Below are 27050 nucleotides of genomic sequence, written 5' to 3'. Positions count from 1 at the left end.
ATTTCGCTTGAAACACCAAACATAGGAAAGCTTCACAGACCCATTCACAATCTTGCTACATATAACAACCAGCGGTCCCCTTGCTCCAGTGTGTTTGTGAGAAAGTGTTATTCTCTTATATTGGTGAGATAATCTCCGGGACAGGTTACACAAACTGCACGCTGACCACGTGACCAGTAAATCACTCGGCACTCCTCGCCAGCCAGATGTGTTTTCAGAAAACGTTTCTGCAAGTTTAACAGGAACTCAAATACAAGAATTCAGCTGGAACATTTCCTCGTCACTTTAAATGTGATGGCGGGGGGCGGGGGGGCGGCGGCGGTGGTGGAAAGTTACTTTCTCGGTCAGAACATTCTGCTTAGCAAAACAACTTATTTCCCCACCTTATTTGTAATGTAAATGAAACTTCCTACAAATTGCAGATAAACATTACAATTGTGCCACATTATTTTTAAACAATTTCCTCAGAATAAGAATGGGATAAAATAGTTTTTTTTCCAGCAATAACAGTAAAATATTGTTGAACACAACAGCTACAGACGAACTGAACAATTCATTCTCATGCAAGGTCTGGGTGTCACTTCGTATACATAGCATCATAGAATATTAGAGCAGATACACAGGTCATTCAGCCCATCAAGACTACCATGATATTTTTCTCCAAACAAGCTACCTGGTCTAATCCCATACTCATGTCCTTTAATATTTCTCGTTTTCAAGCAATTATTGAATTCCTTTTTAGAAGAATTTATGCTGCTTAAAGAAAGATTGTGGCAGAGAATTCTAAATTCTAACCACTCTCTTTGTAAAGGCTTCTAATTTATGGGACTTGGTGGTGGGGGTTCAGGCTACAATCCCAGTGTCCACTGGGGTTTATGCCCAAGTTTCTCCTGGATGATGAGTTGCTGATTTTAATCAAGTCACCGTGCAGAGACAAGGTGCTGCAGTCAACAGAGAGAGGGAGTGGGATCTATTAACCCTGGCACAGCTCATCCTAGCTGCTGAACAAAGGCAATGGTAGGCTAAATGGTCCAGCCCTTTTAGTGAGATCACTTTAAATGCAGGAAGGATGGTTAGGAGGGAATGAAAAGGAAAAATCTTTCAACAACAAAAAATAATGAATCTTACAATGGAAATGTTCTTACCACAGGTGATAATACTGGACTGTGCTATATTTGTATATACAATAAGCTTGGACAGTAGAGTGCAATAAACAAACTGCTTGCGCCAGCCTATTTTGCACACTGAATCTTGTATACCTCAGTATTTTAAAAAGAACTGTATAACAATTATAACATGTGTGATGAGCTTTCAGAACTCATTACTGCCTCAATGAAAAAGGAATCACAACAAATAAAATGGGAGCTCCGTTTCCCCCTTTATCATTCTTGAAACACAAAGTCCATTTGTATTGGATATTTCAACTCTGTGGAGATTTGATCACTCAATGATCCACCGGCCATTGTCTTCCAATTTAGCTCCTAAAACCAGAACTTCCTGTCCAAATATTACAAATTACTGATTTAATCTGAACAGACAAATTGTAAGGGCCACCTGCTTAATTGGAACAGAACATAATTCTAAATAGGAGCATGGTATGTTCATGACAGACAAGCAACAAATAATCATTGCTCCGGTATTTGTATGTGTTTTCATTCAAAACAGTGAGGTATCTGAATATTGCGAAATATTGGAGTAAAATATTCATTGCAATTCTGGAACAAAATGGACGAAAGCGGAGCTCAGTCATTTTACTGACATGTCACGTTTGGCCGACTGGACACAAGCCATTGTTAACTTTGGATTTCTGTGGATCAATAGTCCCATTCTTTGGATGACAGTCTGATGACCTTCCAGCCCTTAATGTTATTGAATGGCTGAGCAGGCTCGAGGGGCCGCATGGTCTACTCCTGCTCCTATTTCTTACGTTCTTAGCCCGTGGTCTGACAATTTGAGAGTAAAAGTACTAGAGTCAATTACCCCGGAGAATTTTCACTGTCAGTCGATGGTTCATTATCTCTGTGCTGGATCTAAACCCAGGCTTGCAGAAGTGAAAGTTGGTGACTCTGACATTGCAGAGTTCCAACTTTCCGTTCCTTCCTTCCTCTTTGTCATGCTCGCCTATTGTAAGTAACGCATCAGTGCACTACAACATTAATGACGCTTGCATTGAATGATCCCTCGCACTTTTAGGCACTCATTCAGCCTAATCTTATAATTTACATTTCTTATGATCTTATGTTCTTTTATTGTCCTAATTCACTAAAACAATGTCACAGGCACAGAACAGTAGGTCTATAATCATGCTTACAGTAGGACTGGAGCATCTCGAATATAGATACCATATAGAAAAGCAGCCACCTCTAACTTTTTTTTATTTGTTCCTGGGATGTGGGTGTCGCTGTCAAAGCCAGCATTGACAGCCCATCCCTAATTGCTCGAGCAGGTGATGGTGAGCCGCCTTCTTGAACTGCTGCAGTCCGTGTGGGGAAGGTGCTCCCACAGTGCTGTTTGGGAGGGAGTACCAGGATCTTGACCTAGCGATGATGAAGGAACAGCCGATATATTTCCAAGTCAGGATTGTGTGTGACTTGAAGGGGAACTTGGAGGTGGTGGTATTCCCATGCACCTGCTGCCCTTGACCTTCTAGGTGGTAGAGGTCGCGAGTTTTGGAGGTGCTGTCAAAGAAGCCTTGGCGAGTTGCTGCAGTGCATCTTGTAGATGGTACACACTGCAGCCACGGTACACTGGTGGTGGAAGAAGTGAATGTTTACGGTGGCGGATGGGGTGCCAATCAAGCTGGCTGCTTTGTCCTAGATGGTGTCGAGCTTCTTGAGTGTTGTTGGAGCTGCACTCATCCAGGCAAGTGGAGAATATTCCATCACACTTCTAACTTGTGCCGTGTAGATGGGGGAAAGGCTTTGGGGAATCAGGAGGCGAGACACTCGCCGCAGAATACCCAGCCTCTGACCTGCTCTTGTAGCCACAGTATTTATGTGGCTGGTCCAGTAAAGTTTCTGGTCAATGGTGACCCCCAGGATGTTGATGGTGGGGGATTCGGTGGGGGGAGGTGGTTAGATTCTCTCTTGTTGAAGATAGCCTTTGCCTGGCACTTGTGTGGCACAAATGTTATTTGCCACTTATCATCAGCCCAAACCTGAATGTCATCCAGGTCTTGCTGCATGTGGGCATGGACTGCTTCGTTATCTGAGGAGTGGCAAATGGAACTGAACACTGTGCAATCATCAGCGAATATCCCCACTTCTGACCTTATGATGGAGAGACGGTCATTGATGAAGCAGCTGAAGATGGTTGGGCCTAGGACACTGCCCTGAGGAACTCCTGCAGCGATGTCCTGGGGCTCAGACGATTAACCTCCAACCATCTTCCTTTGTGCTAGGTATGACTCCAGCCAGTGGAGAGTTTTCCCCCTGATTCCCATTGACTTCAATATTACTAGGGCTCCTTGATGCCACACTCAGTCAAATGCTGCCTTGATGTCAAGGGCAGTCACTCTCACCTCACCTCTGGAATTCAGCTCTTTTGTCCATATTTGGACCAAGGCTGGAATGAGGTCTGGAGCTGAGTGGTCCTGGCAGAACCCAAACTGAGCATCAGTGAGCAGGTTATTGATGAGTAAGTGCCACTTGATAGCACTGTCGATGACATCATACATTACTTTGCTGATGATTGAGAGTAGACTGATGGGACAGTAATTAGCCGGATTGCATTTGTCCTGCTTTTTGTGGACAGGACATATTTGGGCAGTTTTCCACATTGTCGGGTAGATGCCAGTGTTGTAGCTGTACTGGAACAGCTTGCTAAAGGCGCAGCTAGTTCTGGGAAGCACAAGTCTTCAGCACTACAGCCGAGATGTTGTCGGGGCCCATAGCCTTTGCTGTATCCAGTGCGTTCAGCCATTTCTTGATATCACGTGGAATGAATCGAGTTTGCTGAAGACTGGCTTCTGTAATGGTGGGGGCTACAGGAGGAGGCCGAGATGGATCATCCGCACGGCACTTCTGGCTGAAGATGGTTGCAGACGCTTCAGCCTTGTCTTTTGCACTCACGTGCTGAGCTCCACCATCATTGAGGATGGGGATATTCATGGAGCCTCCTCCTCCCGTTAGTTGTTTAATGGTCCACCACCATTCACGACTGGATGTCTCAGGACTGCAGAGCTTTGATCTGAGCTGTTGGTTGTGGGATCGCTTAGCCCTGTCTATAGCATGCTGTTTCTGCTATTTAGCATGTATGTAGTCCTGTGTTGTAGCTTCACCAGGTTGGCACTTCATTTTTAGGTATGCCTGGTATGCTCTCCTACACACCTCATTGAACCAGAGTTGGTCCCCTGACTTGATGGTAATGGTAGAGTGAGGGATATGTTGGGCCATGAGGTTACAGATTAGGATTGCTGCTGATGGCCCACATCGCCTCATGGATGCCCAGTTTTGTGCTGCTAGATCTGTTCTGAATCTAACCCATGTAGCACGGTGGTAGTGCCAAACAACACAATGGAGAGTGTCCTCAGTGTGAAGATGGGACTTCTTCTCCCAATTTCAGCACAACTCCCCAGAGGAGTCAGTGAGGAGGACTATGCAGGGTCGACTGGGCTGACTGTGCCTTTGTCATGTCCGGTGCCTAGGTCGATGCCAGGTGATCCATCCGGTTTTATTCTTAATGGCCCAGATATTCCGATCCCTACGGGTGTGTACGCACTGTGTACCCACCCGTAGGGACATCGGAAATGCCGGTTACATAGAAACATAGAAGATAGGAGCAGGAGTAGGCCATTCGGCCCTTCGAGCCTGCTCCGCCATTCAATGAGATCATGGCTGATCATCCAAATTCAGTACCCTGTCCCTGCCTTCTCCCCATATCCCTTGATCCCTTTAGCCTCAAGAAATATATCCAACTCTTTCTTGAATATATTTAATGAACTGGTCTCCACCGCCCTCTGTGGCAGAGAATTCCACAGGTTCACCACTCTCTGGGTGAAAAAGTTCCTCCTCATTTCAGTCCTAAATGGCTTACCCCTTATCCTTAGACTATGACCCCTGGTTCAGGACTCCCCGGCCATCCGAAACATCCTTCCTGCATCTAGTCTGTCCAGACCTGACAGAATTTTATAGGTTTCAATGAGATCCCCTCTCAATCTTCTAAACTCCAGTGAGTATAAGCCCAATCGACACAATCTCTCCTCATACGTCATTCCTGCCATCCCAGGTATCAGCCTGGTGAATCTTCGCTGCACTCCCTCCATGGCAAGAACATCCTTCCTCAGGTAAGGTGACCAAAACTGCACACAATACTCAAGGTGCGGTCTCACCAAGGCCCTGTACAACTGTAGCAAGACATCCTTGTTCCTGTACTCGAACCCTCTTGCTACGAAGGCCAACATACCGTTTGCCTTCTTAACCGCCTGCTGCACCTGCATGCTTACCTTCAGCGACTGGTGCACAAGAACACCCAGGTCTTTTTGCACTTCCCCTTCTCCCAATCTATTGCCATTCAAATAATAATCTGCCTTCCTGTTTTTGCCACCAAAGTGGATAGCCTCACATTTATCCACATTATAGTGCATTTGCCATGTTTCTGCCCAATCACCCAACCTGTCCAAATCGTACTGGAGTTTCACGACATCCTCCTCACAGCTTACCCTCCCACCCAGCTTTGTGTCGTCTGCAAATTTGGAGATATTACATCCAATTCCCTCGTCCAGATCATTAATATATATTGTGAACAGCTGGGGTCCTAGGATCGATCCTTGCGGTGCCCCACTAGTCACTGCCTGCCACTCGGAAAACGACCCGTTTATTCCAACTCTTTGCTTTCTGTCCGCCAACCAGTTCTCTATCCAAGTCAATACCTTGCCACCAATCCCATGTGCCTTAATTTTGCACGCTAATCTCTTATGTGGGACCTTATCGAAAGTCTTCTGAAAGTCCAAATACACCACATTCACTGGTTCTCCCTTATCTATTTTACCAGTTACATCCTCAAAAAATTCCAGTAGATTAGTCAAGCATGATTTACCTTTTGTAAATCCATGTTGACTTTGTCCGATCCTGTCACTGCTTTCCAAGTGCTCTGCTATTACATCTTTTATAATAGACTCCAGCATTTTCCCCACTACCGATGTCAGGCTTACCGGTCTATAATTCCCTGCTTTTTCTCTACCACCTTTTTTGAATAGTGGGTTAACATTAGCTACCCTCCAATCCATGGGTACCGTTCCAGAGTCTATCGAGTTCTGGAAGATGACCAGCAATGCATCTACTATCTCTAGGGCCACTTCCTTAAGTACCCTGGGATGTAGACCATCAGGCCCTGGGGATTTATCGGCCTTCAGTCCCATCAATTTTCCTAACACCATTTCCTTACAAATACTGATTTCTTTCAGTTCCTCCCTTTCATCAGACCCTATGTTCCTCGGCATCTCTGGGAGGTTATTTGTGTCCTCCTTTGTGAAGACAGAACCAAAGTATGTATTTAGTTGGTCTGCCATTTCCTTGTTTCCCATTATAAATTCCCCTGATTCTGACTGTAAGGGACCTACGCTTGACTTCACCAATCTTTTTCTCTTCACATATCTATAAAAGCTTTTACAGTCAGTTTTTATGTTCCCTGAAAGCTTACTCTCATATTCTATTTTCCCCCTCTTAATTAATCCCTTTGTCCTCCTTTGTTGACTCCTAAACTGCTCCCAATCCTCAGGATTACTGCTTTTTCTAGCCAATTTATATGTCCTCTCCTTGGATCTTATGCTATCCCTAATTTCCCTTGTTAGCCACGGTTGAGTCACCTTTTTTGTTTTATTTTTATGCCAAACTGAGATGAACAAATTCTGTAGCTCATCCATTCGGTCTTTGAATGTTTGCCACTGCCTATCCACTGTCAACCCTTTGAGTGCCATTCCCCAATCAATCCTACCCAACTCGCTCCTCAGACCATCGTAGTTTCCTTTATTTAAATTGAGGACCCTTGTCTCTGAGTCAACTACTTCATTCTCCATCTTAATGAAGAATTCGATCATATTATGATCGCTCCGACCCAAGGGGCCTCATACAACAAGATTGCTAATTAATCCTTTCTCGTTACATAATACCCAGTCTAAGATGGCCTGATCTCTGGTTGGTTCCTCGACATATTGGTCCAGGAAACCATCCCGTAAACCCTCCAGGAATTCCTCCTCCACAGTATTGTTACTAATTTGGTTTCAGGCATGCACAGCGCGGGAGGCCTGCGATCGCAAAATATGGGCCATTGTTTTTCCTAGCAGCATGCTACAACTGAATGGCTTGTTCAGCCATTTCAGAGGACAGTTAAGAGTCAACCACATTGCTGTGGGTCTGGAGTCACATCTAGATCAGACCAAGTAAGGACAGCAGATTTCCTTCCCTAATTTCCTTCCCTAGTGAAACAAATGGGTTTTTACAAGTTTAATGGTCAGCATTGCTGATACTAGCTTTTAATTCCAGATTTATTTAATTAACTGAATTTAAATTCCCCAGCTGCCGTGGAGTGGATTTGAACTCACGTCTCCGGATCATTAGTCCAGGCCTCTGGATTACTCGTCCAGTAACATAACCACTATGCTACCATACCCCTTTACACTCCTATTTAGTAGAGGGGTTTGGATAATGGAGAAATTACTCCCTAAGCTCCAAGAAATTATAATAGAAGTCTACAGGTTGTAAATGATGAGGAACTAGCATTAGTGTAACACCTACAGTGACCTCAGTGAATTTTAATATGTTTTTCAGAGGTGCGCCAACCTCAGACCAGTCTGATGGAACTGAATTGTCATCAACAAATAAAACCAATTTGCCCAGTGTACTTCAGGATTTTTGGACTTTTAACTATGTCTATTCATTCACATCAACTCCTTATGCTGTCAGGTTTAATAACTACTCTGTGCTCGTTCCCCCAATTATGTAAAGAGTAGACAGAAGGATATTAAAACTGAGCATAGTTCTTTTCAATTCCTTGATTGTTTAAGTGTCAGCCTGGGCTCCGTGATAACCCTTTTGCCTGCGAGTCAGAAGGTTCAAGCTCCCCTTCAGAGGCTTGAGCACATGACACTTCAGTACAGTACTGAGGGAGTGCTGCACTGTTGGAGGTGCCTTCTTTTGGATGAGACGTTAAATCGCCTGCCCTCTCAGGTGGATGTAAATGGTCCCATGGCACTATTCGAAGAAGAGCAAGGGAGTTCTCCTGGTGTCTTGGCCAACATTTATCCCTCAACCAACATTAAAACAGATGATCTGGTTATTTATTTCATTGCCATTTGTGGGACCTTGCTGTGTGCAAATTGGCTGCCATGTTTCCCAAATTACAACAGTGACTACACTTTGAAGTACTTCATTGGCTGTAAAGCACTTCGGGACATCCTGAGGCTGTGAAAGGCGCTATGTAAATGCAAGTCTTTCTTTCTTTAATGGGGTGATGGTGGCATGCTCTTTTTTTATTCTTTATTCCTAGTTGTCCTGATACGGTGGCCTGTCTCGTGATATTATTCAGAACTGAGTGGTTTGCTAGGCCACATCAGAGAGCATTAATGGTCAACCAGATAATGTGGGACTACAGTCACATGTAGAGACCAGTTGGGTTTTTACAACAATCTGTCAACTTTCATATTACCAGATTTATTGAATTCAACTTAACATTTTCCATAGTGGGATTTAAACCTCTAGCTTGCTAGTTCAGTATCATAACCATTACACTACCGTACCCATATAAAACTTTGGATTCACTGTGTGTTCATAGTCAAAGCCTAACACTGAGTTTCTGTCCAGCATGTCAATAGTAGTCAAACACTTCCCAGTTATAGGGCTACCATGAGGAGGGCATCACATCCAAACAGAACATGAGACTATGTAATAAAAACAGAAAATGTTGGAGATACTCAGCAGGTCAGGCAGCATCTGTGAAGAGAGAAACAGAGTTAACGTTTCAGGTCGATGACCTTTTGTTCTGACGAAAAATCATCGACCTGAAACGTTAACTCGGTTTCTCTCTTCACAGATGCTGCCTGACCTGCTGAGTAGCTCCAGCATTTTCTGCTTTTATTTCAGATTTCCAGCATCTGCAGTATTTTCTTTTTGTATGAGACTATGTAAATCTGAAACTGGACCACGACTCAAGTCAACTAAAACCTGAAGCAGTGTTGGTCCGCAGAGCTGCGGTGAAGCCCACAGCCTGATGAAAGCAGCTGGAGGAGACCATGTAAACTGAAAGAAAAAGGAACAATTATGCAAAAGTGAAGGAAAAAAAATTAACTAAAAACAGAAAATGCTGGAAATGCACAGCAAGTCAGTTAGCATTTGAAGGAAGCCAGGTTAATATTTCAGGTTGAGTCTTGTTTCTGGTCAGAAAGGAGGTTCTCCAGCCTGACTATGCCAGTTCTGTCTCTCTTACAGGTGGAGATGAGCCTTCAGTGCATCTCAAACATTTCCTGTTTTTATTTTAGAATTACAACATTCATTGTTTCATTTCTGTTGCTAAATAAAAAATGGAACTAGACAGATTCTTGTCAATAAATGGGACTTAGGGTTATTAGAAATGCACCAATGGAATACTATGGATAGGTGGGCTCGATTGACCGAAGATTTTCTCCAGTCTGAAACTGCTACTACGATTCTTAAAACATGTTTAATTGGTTCTTTTGTCATCCCTCTCCAATCTAAAAGCAAGTTGTAAGATAGCTTAGCCCAATATGAAATATAAAATACTCAGCCTTTCAGCCACGTGGTCTCCAGACCTCTATCTATTTGGCTTATTAGTTTTTTCCCTCAACACCTTTATTTTCCTCTTAAGTTAAAGAACCACAAATGCTGTAACCAAAGGGCACGGACTTGAGCTTGAAAGAGAGATGGTGAATAAGAAGTTTAGATTTAATTACTTCACACAGAGGTCAGTGAATTTGTGCTTTGGGAGCCAGTGAAGTCAAATAGCACTGGCGAATTCCAGAAGGAGCTAGATAGTTCTTTTAGCAAAAGAAGCAATCGAGGCATAAAAGAGAACATGGGGTAGATTTTGACTTTGTGCGATAGAGTAAAATGAGCGATAGCGAATCAGCAGCCCGTTTTACATCTCTCCCGAAGAAATAAAAGTCGGGAGAGATGTACGCGAGCTTCCGATTCACTATTACACGTGTTATACCAGCACACAAAGTCAAAATCTACCCCAGTATGTAGTAGGGTATTTCTTTTTAATGTAGATGCTGGGCAGATGCACTGCGATAGACTTTTCTACTACTGTGCATTCCTAGATTCAAAGTCTTTTATTAAACTGTTATTGGTTTCTAATGACCAAGTAGTCAAAGATTTTCTTCTTTACCTTTATACAGTGAGGAAAATATACCCCTTGGTCTGTAATACAAAGGTATGCGCTGTGGTCTTTGATGAGTTCTGACTGATCCTCTTTTTCTTTGTTTATATCTTCTCTCTCTCTCTTCTTTTTCCAGGCCTTCTCTCTCCTCCTGTCTGTTTTATCTCACTAATGTCATAACCTACATTGCTCACACTGTCATAGATACACAGCCTGTCTTTAAACTGTCAAAACAGGATCCTTGAGTCCGTTTCCCAGTGATTCTCAAGCACGAAAAGACACATCCTGTTGCTTTCAAACTGACACTAGAAACATTGCACTTTACAGCTGTCCAGAACATTCTCCTGCATTATGGAGCCAAGATAAACAAGAAGGATGAAGGCAGAAATGGAAAGTGCCGGCATATGTTCAGCTGTGTGCTCCGGACACAAGGATATGAGCTGCTTTCCGTACAGAAGCCAATGTAAAAAAAAATGAAAGAGTGTTCATTATCTGAGACAAGTAACAGTCAATAAAATTAGAGTCTAAAGCGTTTAGATCATCAGAGAAGTAAGGCTAAGGAATGAATTATACTGATGCACTGGGATACAACAGCAGGCGAAGACTGAGGGGCAACCAGTTCCTCTAACAGTATCCGATGTTCTTTTACCCCCAGGTGAGATGCTCATTACTTTGCTCCTGTGGTCATGCCCATCAATTTATCTAAGACACTCAGGCAGTCTGGGCTTCACACCTTTCCATAAGCAGCATGATGCCAATCTGCAGTGGAGAGTTGTATGGTGTGACTAACTTACTCTTTCTTCGAGATTAAGTGCCCCGCTATTGGTGGATTTTCTCTCGGCTGTTTTTTATGGATACTTTTTCCCCATTTTCTGCTGTTTTTCTCCCATTTTCTTTGTGAGCCTGGCCTGACACCTTAAAAGGAAAAAAAGAACTTACATCTTGCCTTTCACATCCTCAGGACATCCCAAAGTTTGGAGTGTGGTCACTGTTGTAATGTGGGAAACGCGGCAGCCAATTTTCACACAGCAATATCCCACAAACAGCAGAGAGATATTGACCAGAATATCTGTATTTTAGTGAAGTTGGTTAAGGGATAAATATTGGCTAGGACACCAGGAGCGCTTCTCTGCTCTTCATTGAACAGTACCATGGTCTTTTACGTACACTTGAGAGGGCAGATGGGTCCTGAGTTTAACATCTCATCTGAAAGATTCACTTCCGAAAGTGCGGCACCCCCTCCGTATTGCAGAGAATCATAGAATGATTACAGCATGGAAGGCGGCCATTCGACCCATCGAGCCTGTGCTGGCTCTCTGCAAGGGCACTTCAGCTAGTCCCACTCTCCCACCCTTTCCCCGTAGCCCTGCAAATTTCTTTCCTTCAGATGCTTATCCAACTTCCTTTTGAAAGCAGTGATTGAATCTGCCCCCACCACCCTTTCAGGCAGTATATTCCAGATCTTAACCACTCGCTGCGTAAAAAAGTTTTTTCTTACGCCTCCTTTAGTTCTTTTGCCGATCACCTTAAATCTGCGTCCTCTGGTTCTCGACCCTTCTGCCAATAGGAACAGTTTCCCTCTATCTACTCTGTCCAGACCCCTCATGATTTTGAACACACCTATCAAATCTCCTCTCAATCTTCTCTGCTCCAAGGAGAACAACCCCAGCTTCTCCAGTCTATCAACATTATGGAAGTCTCTCATTCCTGGAATCATTCTCATAAATCTTTTCTGCACTCTCTCTAAGGCCTTCACATCCTTCCTAAATTGTAGTGCCCAGAATTGGACACAATACTCCAGTTGGGGCCGAACCAGTGTTTTATGCAGGTTTATCATAATTTCTATACTTGTATACTCTATACCTCTATTTATGAAGCTCAGGATCCCATAAACCTTTTTAACTGTTTTCTCAACCTACCCTGCCACTTTCAACGATTTGTGCACACATACCCCCAGGTCTCTCTGTTTGTGGATTGTACCATTTAGTTTACATGTCCTCGCCTCATTCTTTCTACCAAATGTATCACTTCACACTTTTCTGCATTAAATTTCATCTGCCACGTGTCTGCCCATTTCACCAGCCTGTCTATGTCTTCCTGAAGTCTATCACTCTCCTCCTCACTGTTCACTATACTTCCAAGTTTTTAAATTGTGCTCTGTACATACAAGTCCAAGTCATTAATATACATCAAGAAAAGCAGTGGTCCTAGAACCAACCCCTGGGGAACACCACCTTCCTCCAGTCCGAAAAATAACTGTTCACCACTACTCTCTGTTTCTTATTTAGGGAGTTAGGAGCTAAATTGAAAAGTAGGACCTCAAAGGTAGTAATCTCTGGATTGCTACCAGTGCCACGAGCTAATAAGTTTAGAGAGAGTAAGATAGATAAGCTAAATACGTGGCTTGAGCAGTGGTGCAAGGGAGAGGGATTTAAATTCTTGAGGCATTGGAACCAGTTCTTGGGGAGGAGTGACCTGTACCAAGGGGACGGTCTACACCTGAACTGTGAGGGAGCCGATGTCCTCGGGGTAATATTTTCTAGGGCGGTTCGGGAGGATTTAAACTAATTTGGCAGGGGGATGGGAACCTAGGTAGTGGAAAAGAGGGAAGTCATATGAAGTTAGAAATAGATGGTAGAAAGGTGAGAAGCAATAAGCAAAGGAGAGAAACACAAAGGGCCAAACTAATTCATAATGAGAGTGTGAAAAAAGCAAGCCTGAAGGCTTTGTATCTTAATGCTAGAAGCATTAGGAACAAGGTGGATGAATTAGTTGTGGAAATAGAGGTAAACAAGTATGATTTGATTGGGATTACAGAAACGTGGCTGCAGGGTGGGCAAGGCTGGGAACTTAACATCCAGGGATATACAATATTTAGGAAGGATCGGCAAAAAGGTAGGGGAGGTGGGGTAGCATTGCTGGTAAAGGAGGGGATTAATGCAATGGAAAGGAAGGATATTAACTCGGATGAAACGGAATCTGTATGGGTAGAAATGAGAAATAGCAAGGGGAGGAAAACGTTAGTGGGTGTGATATATAGGCCTCCAAATAGTAATATGGAGGTGAGGGAAGGCATAAAAAGGGAAATTAGAGAAGCGTGCGATAAGAGCACAGCTGTCATCATGGGTGACTTTAATTTACATATTGATTGGACTACCCAAATTAGTAAAAATTCTGAGGAGGAGGAATTCCTGGAATGTTTTCGGGACGGTTATCTGGACCAATATGTCGAGGAGCCGACTCGAGATCAGGCCATTTTAGACTGGGTATTGTGCAATGAGAAGGGACTTATCAGCAATCTTCTTGTACGAGGCCCCTTGGGTCAGAGCGATCATAATATGATCGAGCTCTCAGTCGAGATGGAGAGTGAGGAAATTGAATCAGAGACTAAGGTCCAGAACTTAAATAAAGGGAATTACGAGAGTATGAGACGGGAATTGGGTAAGATTGATTGGGTGGTGTTTCTGGGGGGATTGACAGTGGATAGACAATGGCAAGCATTCAAAGATAGAATGGAAGAATTCCAGAACATGTTTATACCGGTTTGGCATAAAAATAAACCTAAAAAGGTGACTCAACCGTGGATAACGAGGGAAATTAGGGACAGCATAAAATCAAAAAAAAGGGCATATCAACTGGCAAAAAAAAGCACCAGACCGGAAGATTGGGGGCAGTACAGGATACAGCAAAAGAGGACAAAGGGATTAATCAGGAAGGGGAAAATAGAATACGAAAGTAAACTTGCAGCAAACATAAAGACAGACTGCAAAAGCTTTTATCGGTATATCAGGAGGAAAAGACTGGTAAAATCCCAAGTCGGTCCCTTGCAGTCCGATTCGGGAGAATATATAATGGAGAATAAGGAAATGGCAGACCAATTAAACTCATACTTTGGTTCTGTATTCACAAAGGAGGACACAAATAACCTCCCAGGAATATCGACAAACATAGGGACTAATGAGAGGGAGGAGCTGACAGAAATTAGTATCTCTAGGGATATGGTGTTGGGTAAGTTGAGGGGACTGAAGGCCGACAAATCCCCGGGGCCTGATAAACTACATCCTAGGGTACTTAAGGAGGTGGCCCTGGAGATAGCAGATGCTCTAAGGATCATCTTCCGGAACTCCATTGACTCGGGAACAGTACCCGTGGATTGGAGGGTAGCTAATGTTACCCCAATATTTAAAAAGGGGGGTAGAGAGAAAGCAGGGAATTATAGACCAGTAAGCCTTACATCGGTTGTGGGCAAAATGCTAGAGTCCATTATTAAGGATAAAATAGCGGAGCACTTGACAAATGGGGAAAGGATCGGACAGAGTCAACATGGATTTACAAAGGGTAAATCGTGTTTGACTAATCTGCTGGAATTTTTTGAGGAAGTAACTGGTAAAATAGATGGGGGAGAGCCAGTGGATGTGGTGTACCTTGACTTCCAGAAAGCCTTCGATAAGGTTCCACACAAAAGATTATCATGCAAAATTAAGGCTCATGGGATTGGGGGCAAAGTATTAACGTGGATGGAGAACTGGCTGGCGGATAGAAAACAGAGAGTTGGAATAAACGGCTCGTTTTCGGAGTGGCAGGCAGTGACCAGCGGGGTGCCGCAAGGATCTGTCCTGGGACCCCAGCTGTTCACAATATATATAAATGATCTGGATCAGGGAATTGGATGCAATATTTCCAAATTCGCTGACGACACTAAACTAGGAGGAGGGGTGGGCTCTGATGAGGATGTCAGGAGGCTACAGTGCGATTTGGACAGGTTGGGGGAATGGGCGGATACGTGGCAGATGCACTATAATGTGGATAAATGCGAGGTTATCCACTTTGGGGGTAAAAACAGGAGGGTGGATTATTATCTAAATGGCAATAGATTGGGAGATGGGGAAGTGCAGAGGGACCTGGGTGTTCTTGTGCACCAGTCACTGAAGGAGAGCATGCAGGTGCAACAGGCGATCAAGAAGGCAAATGGTATGTTGGCCTTCATATCAAGGGGGTTCGAGTATAGGAATAGGGATACCTTACTACAGCTGTACAAGGTGCTGGTGAGACCGCATCTGGAGTATTGTGTACAGTTTTGGTCGCCCCATCTGCGGAAGGATGTTCTTGCCATGGAAAGAGTGCAGCGGCGATTCACCAGGCTGATACCTGGAATGGCGGGAATGACCTACGAGGAGAGATTGAATAGTTTGGGCTTGTACTCACTGGAGTTTAGAAGATTGAGAGGGGATCTCATCGAAACATATAAAATTATGGCAGGCCTGGACAGGCTGAATTCAGAGAGAATGTTTCCAATGGCAGGGGAGCACAGAACCAGGGGCCACAGTCTAAAAATAGCGGGCAAATCATTTAAAACAGAGATGAGGAAGAATTTCTTCACTCAAAGAGTGGTGAGCCTGTGGAATTCCCTGCCACAGAGGGCTGTGAAGGCTAATTCAATAAATATTTTCAAGAGAGAATTGGATATATTTCTGAAGGCTAAGGGGATTAAGGGTTACGGAGAAAAGGCGGGGACGGGGTACTGAACTGGTAAGATCAGCTATGATCTCAGACGAAGATCAGCCATGATCTCATTGAATGGCGGAGCAGGCTCGAAGGGCCGAATGGCCTACTCCTGTTCCTATCTCTATGTTTTCTATGTTTATCACTTAGCCAATTCCGTATCTATTCTACCACTGTCCCTTTTATTCCATGGGCTTCAACTTTGCTGGCAAGCCTATTATGTGGCACTTTGTCAAACGACTTTTGGAAATCCATGTACACGACATTAACTGCATTACCCTCATCAACCCTGTTACCTCATCAAATAACTCAATCAAGTTAGTTAAATACGATTTGCCTTTAACAAATCTGTGCTGCTTTCCTTAATTTGTCCAAGTGACTGTTAATTTTGTCCCTGATTACTGTTTCTAAAAGCTTCCCCACTACTGAGGTCAAACTGACTGGCCTATAGTTGCTGGGTTTATCTTTACATCCTTTTTTGAACGATGGTGTAACATTTGCAATTCTCCAGTCCTCTGGCACCACCTCCCTATCTAAGGAGGATTGGAATATTATGACCAGTACCTCCGTGATCTCCCTCAATTCCCTCAGCATCCTAGGATGCATCATCTGCTCCTGATGATTTATCTACTTTAAGTTCAGCCAGCCTTCGAATACCTCCACTTTATCAATTTTTTTCTTATCAAGTATCTCCACTGCCTCCTCCTTTACTATGTCTATGGCACCATTCTCTTCCTTGGTGAAGACAGATGCAAAGTACTTGTTTAGTACCTCAGCCATACCCTCTGCCTCCATGCGTAGGTCTCCTTTTTGGACCCTAATCGGCCCCTCCCCTCCTCTTACTACCCTTTTACTATTTATATGCCTATAGAAGACTTTTGGATTACCTTTTTTGTTGGCTGCCATTCTATTCTGATACCCTCTCTTTGCTCCTCTTATTTTCTTTTTGACTTTTCCTCTGACCTTTCTATATATAGCCTGATTCTCAGATGTATTTGCAACCTGACATCTGTCATACGTGCTCTTTTTCTGCTTCATAATATTCTCTATCTCTTTCGTCATCCAGGGAGTCCTGACTTTAGTTGCCCTGCCTTTCCCCCTAGTAGGAATGTACCTCAACTGTACCTGAACTATTTCCTATTTAAAGGCAACCCATTGTTCCATTACAGTTTTGCCTGCCAATCTTTGATTCCAGTTTACCCGGGCCAGATCTGTTCTCATCCCACTGAAATTCGCCTTCCACCAGTTAAACATTTTTACTCTAGATTGCTCCCTGTCCTTTTCCATAGCTAATCTAAACCTTATGATACTATGATCACTGTTCTCTAAATGTTCACTGACTGACACTTGCTCCACTTAACCTCCCTTATTCCCCAGAACCAGATCCAGCAATGCCTCCTCCCTCGTTGGGCTGGAAACATACTGATCAAGAAAGTTCTCCTGAACACACTTCAGAAATTCTTCCCCTTCTCTGCCCTTAACACTATTACGATCCCAGTCTAGATTGTTGTGCTCAAATCTCTGGAGTGGGACTTGACCCACATATGGGAACCAACAGAGTCAGACCCAAACCTGTGATCATCCCACACTGCGAGACTGATTGCTAGCGCACTAATGCCCAATGGCACCATACCAACAGATTGATACCTTACCAATAAGAATTGTTCCATCAAACACCCAGCTCAGTGAAATTGACAACGTTAGCCACTTATAAATGAATGTTACTTTACCTGTAACAATACATAGACTGAGATTTCTTTGTTATTTTTACTTTAGAAAAATAATGACTTCAAGTGATGAGATTGTGTGGCCATCACGTTACTTCACAGCATGCAGAAGTAGGGTCAGCCCTTTATTCCGACGCACACCGTCCTCTCTACAGTGCATACTCCCCCCGCAACCCACCCCACCATGGGTGGCAGAATCTTCTACTAGCACTTTGGAATTCCTTTCCAAAATTCTTCTACCTCTTTCTACACTTTCAAATGCCTCTTCAATATGTGAATCCTTCACCCGCTGAAATATCTAGTAATTTAAGACCTATCCCATAATTCAGGCACAACTCTGAGCACACCTATCATCAAACCCAGTGCTTTGGAACACAAAAGGCCAGGTAGACTGAACAGTAAGAACTTATTTAAAGTTTCCAACACTAGATCGGGAATATTTTCACAGTTTTGAGGCACGAAGGATTAGGAGGTGAGGTTTATCTAGAATGGTTAGGGGGTAACTGCTCTTTAAGAATTTGACTTATTTCAATGCAGGGCTATTTACAGACAGAACGACTCTCATGTATCCAAACCTCTTTAAAAAAGTCATGTGACTTAATAGATTTATTTTCCATAATAACTATAACTGGGTAAACAGCAAGCCCTTTAATTAAAATAAAGACTTGCATTTATATAGCACCTTTCACAGCCTCAGGTCATCCCAGAGTGCTTCACAGACAATGAAGTACTTTTTTGAAGTGTAGTCACTGTTGTAATGTAGGAAACATGGTAGCCAGCCCAGCAAGCTCCCACAAACAGCAATGTGATAATGACCAGATAATCTGTTTTAGTGATGTTGGTTGAGGGATAAATGTTGGCCGGGACACCTCTGCTCTTCTTCGAAATAATGCCATGGGATCTTTTACATCCAGGGCAGAGGGGGCCTTGGTTTAACGTCTCACCCGAAAGATGGCTCCTCCCTCAGTACTGCACTGGAGTGTCAGCCTGGATTTTGTGCTCAAGTCATGGAATGGGAATTGAACCCACAACTTTCTGACCTAGAAGCGAGTGTGCTACCCACTGAGCCCCGGCTGACACTAATTACAGAGATACAATTGGTTATATCTGTTTATCCTGCAAACTGACAGTCAGCTCGAGAATCCAGCCTGGCAGGGGATCAGAGATTCCCACAACCTAATGATACCCACATGATAGCACAGCATGTTAATTCACTAACCCACTGCCACCAGATAGGCCTGGGTTGTTTTAACAAGTCCATACAGCTTCTATTCAGAAGCCTTTATCACACTCCAGCAACTCTCACTCACTCTTCATACAAGTTAATAACTGGTTATTCCCGTCACCTAATCACACCAGTCTAATCGTTTTCACTTTAGTATTATGAGCAGATATTATCATTTTCAATTAAGAATTTGTCATATGAATGGTCCTGCAGATGAGCCTGTGAATAATGACTTGGTAGTGGTTATAATAACTGTCCATAACCATGTGATTATTCATGGCTGTTAATCCCAATGCAGATACCAGCAATGCTTTAGGAACAGGAGTAGGCCATTCAGCCCCTCGAGCCTGTTCCGCCATTCAATTAGGTCATGGCTGATCTGTACCTCAACTCCATTCATCTGCCTTGGCTCCATATCCCTCGATACCCTTACCGAACAAAAATCTATCGGTCTCAGTCTTGAAAGCTCCAATTGTCCCAGCATCAGAGCTTTGTGAGAGACATTCAAATTGGAGAGCAAGAGAGTGTCCTTAATATTTTCCCTTTAGTTCTGTGTGTAACAGATAATGTACACCAGGTTCTTTTAACAGCTTCCTTATCGTGGAGTAAACGTTCTGAGATTTCGCAGCGCGACGGTGACGGAAGCTATTAGTGGGTCTGATTCAAGCATTTTATAAATTAGTCCGGAAGCCAAACTGTCGTGCAACTGAACAAAACTCGCAAACGTAAGCAAAATATTCACTCCTCTAATTAAGTGCACTTCCACTGCCCTCCTCAAGCTGCATCCCTAGACACCAATTCACTCCAGAATGTGCACATTTTGTATTTCCACAAAAGCACCTGATAAGGGAGCAAAATATTCTTCTTCTGTATTATTAAAGTGCTTTATAAAGCAGAATAGGTGTTTGTGGCAGACACGTTCGAACAAGTGTCAACATACAGTGCTCCTTGCAAATTAGATCTTTGCTGAGCATCAGCAAAGTAATCAGCTAAAAGGATTGTCAAAGGACAGACTTCAGGTAGAGCATTGGCTGGCAAACTGATTAAGACACTAGGCTCAGTCCCTGCTCTTCACCCCCAGAGACCAGATTTGGAACCCAGCCCAGAACTAAGAGAACAGGCCGCTGCCTGCGCAGTGACCTCCATGAGTCAGGTTCTGGGAGCACTCAGAGGGGCCTACAGACTTTCATATGGTGGTTTCAGTTTTCCGAGTGTCTGAATTCAAAAGCAAAAAAGTAATCATTTCTTCATCATTGTTATTTATTGTAAGCCTTTGAACTATGGCCTGATTGCAGAGTTTCCGTTTGGATCCTAAAACAGACTTTCTCTTTGTAATTAAATTATATCAAGGTGCCCTGAAATTAATACCGTAAAGCTTTTACTCTCAGATTTTCATAAATAAAGGTGTATTGTCACTATATAGGGGAGTTTACAGGCAGGCTAAGGTCTTGCAATAGACAGGTGCAGTGTTCTCTGAAACCTCCATTAAACCGCCAGTGGGTATGTTTTCACTGTAACAGACTCTGTATCTGCTGCACTGAGAATTTTTACAATGTGCTTTTAAAGTTACCTTTAAATGGATCAACATTTTGTATGGCACAAACAAGATAGAAGACGCAATGATTTGTAATTGCCTCACTGATCACATCACTGTGCATACCTCTCCAATAAGGCGAAAAGAGTCTTGCGACAGCCCATTTATAGTACAGAACCAGTTCATAAAGCACATTTGAATTCTGGCAGTCTTGCTGTTACAACATGGGCAGGTTTAACACCAGCGAGAGCGGAAAAGGCAGCCATGTTACAATGTGAGTTTGCTACTAATACATTTTACTTGTGCTCGGCTCAAACACCGGCTTCCATAAGCAGACCCATGCCTATGAACCAAAACATAACCACGTGATTGTTGTAAATGAGATAAAGCATGTTTCAGCGTTAACAAGCAAGCCTTTATATCAGAAATAGTACAGGATGCTTATAGTATACTCCTGATCTCTTAAAGCAGAAAAACACCATGCTGCCAAACCACACAAGAAATTATTAGCAAAAATGAGAGCGCACTGAATTGGAGATAATCTTGTGGCATGGGTCGGTAACTGGCTTTAACGTAGGAGACAGAAATTAGGGATAAAGGGTTTGGTTTCTGATTGGCGGAATGTGACAAGTGGTGTCCTCCAGGGATGCATACTGGGGCCTCAGTTTTTTACCATATATATTTATGATGACTTGAATGAAGGAATAGAGAGCTGTAAATCCAAGTTTGCCGATGACACTAAGTTAGGAGGCACAGTAAGTTGTGTAGATGAGAGGAAGAAGTTACAAATGGACAAAGACAGACAAAGTGAGTGGGCAAAACTATGGCAGATGGAGTTCATTGTGGGGACGTGTGAAGTTATCCACTTTGGATCTGAGAAAGACAAATGGGAATATTATCTTAATGATAAGAAACTAGGAGCTGTGGAGGAGCAGAGAGATTTTGATGTCCATGTACACAAATCACTAAAAGCTCGTGCACAGGTACAAGCCATCAAAGGGGCGAAAAGAAGGCCCTCTATCTCAAAGGGGTTGGAATTCAAAAGTATGGAAGTGATGCCTCAGTTGTAAAATCTTGGTCAGACCCCATCTGGAGTACTGCGTCCACTTTTGAGCACCGAACCTCAGGAAACATATATTGGTCTTGGAGGGGATACAGCGTACATTTACCAGAATGGTTCCGGGGCATAAAGAGTTAAATTATGAGGACAGGTTACATAAACTTGGTTTGTATTCCCTTGAGTTTAGAAGGTTGAGGGGTGATCTAATCGAGGTGTTTAAATTGATAAAGGGATTCGATAAGACAGATAGAGAGAAACTATTTCCTCTAGTAGGGGAATCCAGAACAAGAGAGCATAATCTTACAATTGGAACCAGGCCATTTAGAAGTGAAATCAGGAAGCACTTTTTAACACAAAGGGTAGTGGGAATCTGAAACTCTCCCCAAAAGGCTGTGGATGCTGGGACAATTGGAGCTTTCAAGACTGAGATAGATTTTTGTTGGGTACGGCTATCAAGGGATATGGAATAATAAAGGTAAATAAATGGAGTTGAGGTACAGATCAGCCACGATCTAATTGCGTGGCACAACAGGCTCAAGGGACTGAATGGCCGACACCCGTTCCTATGTTCCTATTATATTTCAGGGAAAACTAAGGATTGTTTATTACAAAAAAAAAATACACACCAAAGTAAGTTAAATTAGCAGATAAAATAGTACTCAACTCCCAGATACTTTTAACTATTTTCTGAGATCAAAATAACAATCAGGACTGTTATGATTCGTTTTCAAAACCCTTTACCTGAGTTCTTTATGTGAGCTCATGCCTTGGCTTTCAGAGTTCCATCCTGCTGTAGTGACCTGGAAATACAGCTGATCTGAGCGAACTAAAAATCAATTTTATGCCAAAAGAAGCATTTATGTTGTAAATGCTAATTTTGAAATCTTCAGGACTTCCCTGGCAGGATATCCCATTGGGATAGCCATTGTAGATAACAGGGCAGATTTTGCAGTCGGCGGCATACCTACAGAGTACACCACCGGCATCCCAATAGACTGCGAACTTTCCTGATGGGCACCCTCCTTCGTGAACTTGCTCTCTGACGCCAAGTACTCGAGGGCAGCGTAATGGCCCACGGATCCCAGGGGCGCAGCGTGTGCGGAAGCGTACCTGGGATCACGTGGGCCTGGTGCTCCAATCAGCTAACAGAATTCGGTTTTGGCTCACTTCGGAATCGAATCCAGTAATCAGGCTTAATTACAATTACTTTGCAGGATTGGAATTTAAATCCTAATTAGCTTCATTCCAGCAACTTCACTACATCTTAATTTGTTAGCAAAAATTTAAATTTGCTGGTAATAATTATCAACATCAATCTTTGCAGAAACAAGAAAAACTCATTTGATACAGATACAGCAGTATATAAGAACAGAGGAGCAAATTATACTTTGTGTATGTTTAATTAACGAAGTTGAGTTATGAATGGGGATGGCGATCTATGGCACTCAGATCGCGGAAACTTAAACAGTCCGATTTCTGAGCTGAAAATTACGTTAAATGATGCCAGTATCCCCTTACGCTGCAAACAGGCCCTGCGTCTGTTTGCATCAACCGTAACATTTTCATCCTTAATTGCTGGGCGGTTGGTGGGCAATTAGCCTAACTCTTTGCCAGAGATTGGGATTTCCGAGGCGGTGCGGATGATCTGTCAAGTTATCCCAAACTTGCGGTCCATTTCAAAGGCGGTATGATGACATACCACTGCAAATTCTGGCCCATTGGTTCCGCTTATTTCTCACAATGTCTGAGGAACTACTCAATCCAATTTTGTGCATCATTGGCTGCAAAGCGCTTTGGGACGTTCCAAGGTCATGAAAGGCACTATAGAAATGCAAGTCTTTCTTCCTTAGGAGTCTGTCTGCACACAATTAATATCAACAGAGCTGGGCCATCTGCTGAAGCTATCACCTGGACTAGTGTCAGTGTATTTGCTTTCTGCACCTCCCCTCCAACTCTGCTCCACGCACACACACAGTCTCTCTTTCAAATCTCCTCCATAAAGCTGTTAACGCAAATCAGTTTAAATTTGTCATTAATATGTAATGCTTCCAGACAGAAGTGTATATTCACTTTGACTACAGGCTCTCGAACTAAAAGGATAAAAACAAAACCTCGACAGAAGCGGACATTACTTCCATTTTTAAAATGCCAGTGCCCAGCCTTTAGATGAGAGGATGTACAGAAATGTTGTAACTTGGAACATGATGCATGACTGTTTCTCTCAGTTACTGGCAAGCATTCCTACTTTTCACTCGTAGTGAAATGGTTTCAGCATCACCCGCAGTCCTGTGCAATGCCATGCAGCGCGGCCACTGTTTATATCATAGGCCGCTCTAACCCATCACCATAATGATTCACTTCCAGTGGGGCAGATGAACACAAACAGTATGAAGACTAAGTTCCGTTGTCTCACTCTACTTCACTGCAGTCCGTTTCTGGTTCCGACCTCCTTGCTTCCAACAGCTCATCCATTTTACTGACCAATTGAAAAGCACACATCATGCATCACTATTTGGATGTTCAACTGTTGCTTACTTCTTACACATGCGCAGCATCTAAACCTTGCTGTTTCACCCAATTATGGCCTTTCATTAAAAGACTGAACCACCACAGTGAGTTGAATTTCACATTATACTCTGACCATTAACTTCTATTACACGGTTTGACATTGAGTGTTGACAGTTTTATTAAACTTCATAATGTCTGATGTTTAGTATCTCAAATCAATAACAACAATTTGTATTTATATAGCACCTTTAATGTAGTAAAACGTCCCAAGGCGCTTCAAGGAGCTATTAGGGCAGTTGACCAAAACATGGTCAAAGAGTTAGGTTTTAAGGAGCATATTAAAGGAGGAAAGAGAGGTAGAGAGGCAGAGGGGTTTAGGGAGGGATGCTGAAGGCACGGCCGACAATGGTGGAGTGATTGAAATTGGGGATGCTCAAGAGGCCATAGATGGAATAGGTGAAAATCACTCTATACTATACAAAGATTTCAATTCGACTTATAGGTGAGTATAAAGCTGAGATAATAATGCTCTTCATAATTCTGACTAAAAACCTCCACCTTGTGACCATGGCGTTGACTCAGGCTGCAAAGCCGAGACATTATCAGGTTGGTATAAACACTTGATGTGAATCTCTCGCTGTGGTAGGAGAGGCTCTGCATGCACATCAAGCAAGTAACTTAACAGCACCTGGCACTGGGACTGAATCTGGGCAGTCGTCTCTATTCACCCCGGGAGGCATTATTCAGCTCCTGTCATCCTAAATTTAACTCAACGTGATCTCCGTGGGTCAAGAGAGTACTGCTGTAAATGGAACGCTACAGATATGTTCAGTGATCTTAATGCCGTTTTAAGTGACCTCAGCTAGGCACTGGTTTAATGAGTCCCGTTTCAGATTTTAATTGTCATCTGGCCAAACTGTGTGTTTATTCATGAGCAGGCACCCACCCAAAAAAAAAAATTATGTACTTGATATCAACGGAGATAGATTGTTTCACAAACTTGTCATGTTTCATTTAAAGTACTGCAGTCTTGATGGTATGAGTGGGTGACGGGCCCAGGCAGCTCATGGGAGGTTGAATCAACTGAAGCTCATGACCTTGTTTACTTCAACATATCATGCAGGAAAAGGCGCACTAAATTATAAAGAAAAATTAAGTGGAGATTTGAATTCAAATGCTTTCTTTTAACATAAGAACATAAGAATTAGGAGCAGGAGTAGGCCATATGAGCCTTCGAGTGTGCTCCGCCAGTCAATAAGATCATGGCTGATCTTTGACCTCAAATCCACTTTCCCGCCCCATCCTCTTATCCGTGATTCCCCTAAAGTCCAAAAATCTATCTATCTAAGCTTTGAATATACTCAACGACTCAGCATCCACAGCCCTCTGGGGTAGAGAATGCCAAAGATTCACAACCCTCTGAGTGAAGAAATTCCTCCTCATTTCAGTCTTAAATGGCCGACCCCTTATCCTGAGACTATGCCCCCTAGATCTGGACTCTCCAGCCGGGGGAAACAACCTCTCAGCATTTACCCTGTCAATCCCCCTCAGAATCTTATATGATTCAATGAGATCACCTCTCATTCTTCTAAAGTCCAGAGAGTATAGGCCCATTCTACTCAATCTTTGGGAGAATATTTTACAGAGTGAATTTTAGCATCACATTCCTCCTTTCAAAATCAAAATAATACTGCGAGTCTTTTCTGCATAGACTTTTATTTATTTTGCATACTTGGCGGCCAAACACAGCACAGTGGGACTGACTGTCACAAATGCCAATGTCTCACAAATCTGAATCTGGTGGTTGCTGACAAGCAAGAGCTGGAGACATCCTTGGGGGAACTGGATGGGAGGAGTAACTGAGCCTAGCAGTCGGGGAATATTTTCTCTAGTCGCAATGCGTTAGCGACATTGTAAATGTAGTGGAAAGACTTCCTATGTTTGCTTATTTAATGATATTGTAAAGCACCATGTTCATGACACATAACAGCCAGAGGAAACCTTCCTCCAATGTGAGGGAGCAGAACTAACAGGAGCAGATACAGGCATTCAACGACAGCTTCAGAAGTCTTGCATTAACTGTGTGTGTTAATTCTGCTTCCTATTGTCAGACTCAGTGACTCTTCCCAGCTATTTCCCTTTTTTACTGTCACCATAAGAACATAAGAAGTAAGAGCAGAAGTAGGCCATACGGCCCCTCGGGCCTGCTCCGCCTTTCAATAGGATCATGGCTGATCCGAACCTAGATTCACGTCCACTTCCCTGCCCACTCCCCGTAACCCCTAATTCCCTTATCAGCTAGGAAACTGTCTATCTCCGTTTTAAATTTATTTAATGTCGCAGCTTCCACAGCTCTCTGGGGTAGCAAATTCCACAGATTTACTACTCTCTAAGTGAAGAAGTTTCTCCTCATCTCAGTTTTGAAAGGGCAGCCCCTTATTCTAAGATTATGCCCCCTAGTTCTAGTCTCACCCATCAGTGGAAACATCCTCACCGCATCCACCCGATCAAGCCCCCTCACAATCTTATATGTTTCGATAAGATCGCCTCTCATTCTTCTGAATTCCAATGAGTAGAGGCCCAACCTACTCAACCTTTCCTCATAAGTCAACCCCCTCATCTCCAGAATCAACCGAGTGAACCTTCTCTGAACTGCCTCGAGAGCAAGTATATCTTTTCTTAAATATGGGAACCAAAACTGTACGCAGTATTCCAGGTGTGGCCTCACCAGTACCCTGTATAACTGAAGCAAAACTTCTCTGTTTTTATACTCCATCCCCCTTGCAATAAAAGCCAAGATTCCATTGGCCTTCCTGATCACCTGCTGTACCTGCATACTAACCTTCTGTGTTTCATGCACCAGGACCCCCAGATCCCTTTGTACCTGTACTGTAGCACTTTGCAGTTTCTCTCCATTTAGATAATAACTAGCAGGTACTGCTTAAACAAATGTTTTTACATTTACAGAAATAAAAATATATTCAGATAAATCATTATTCCTTCTAATTGTTCAATTTTTAAAAGAGTTATTGACAGTTGATGAGATTTTCCTTTACTGGAGAGCGTCCTGCTGAAACTTAGAGGTGGAGATGGTGAGACTCTCTGTTTAAGCAGATTGCAGTGGTTTTGACGTAATATGTTTAGTGCCTCTCTGTTTAGCTG

The 27050-nt window shown here is 43.1% G+C and overlaps 1 protein-coding gene across 1 annotated transcript in view; it reads right to left on the bottom strand.

Moving 5' to 3' along the window:
• Nucleotides 1-27050, bottom strand: part of dtx1 (deltex 1, E3 ubiquitin ligase) — a 348134-nt gene that overhangs the window by 185710 nt on the left and 135374 nt on the right. The window lies entirely within an intron of this gene.

The sequence above is a fragment of the Somniosus microcephalus genome, chromosome 19 (genome assembly GCF_052327205.1).
Source record: "Somniosus microcephalus isolate GS21.2 chromosome 19, FLI_Smic_1.0, whole genome shotgun sequence".
Taxonomy (NCBI): Eukaryota; Metazoa; Chordata; class Chondrichthyes; order Squaliformes; family Somniosidae; genus Somniosus; species Somniosus microcephalus.
This window is presented reverse-complemented; position numbering and strand designations above follow the sequence as displayed.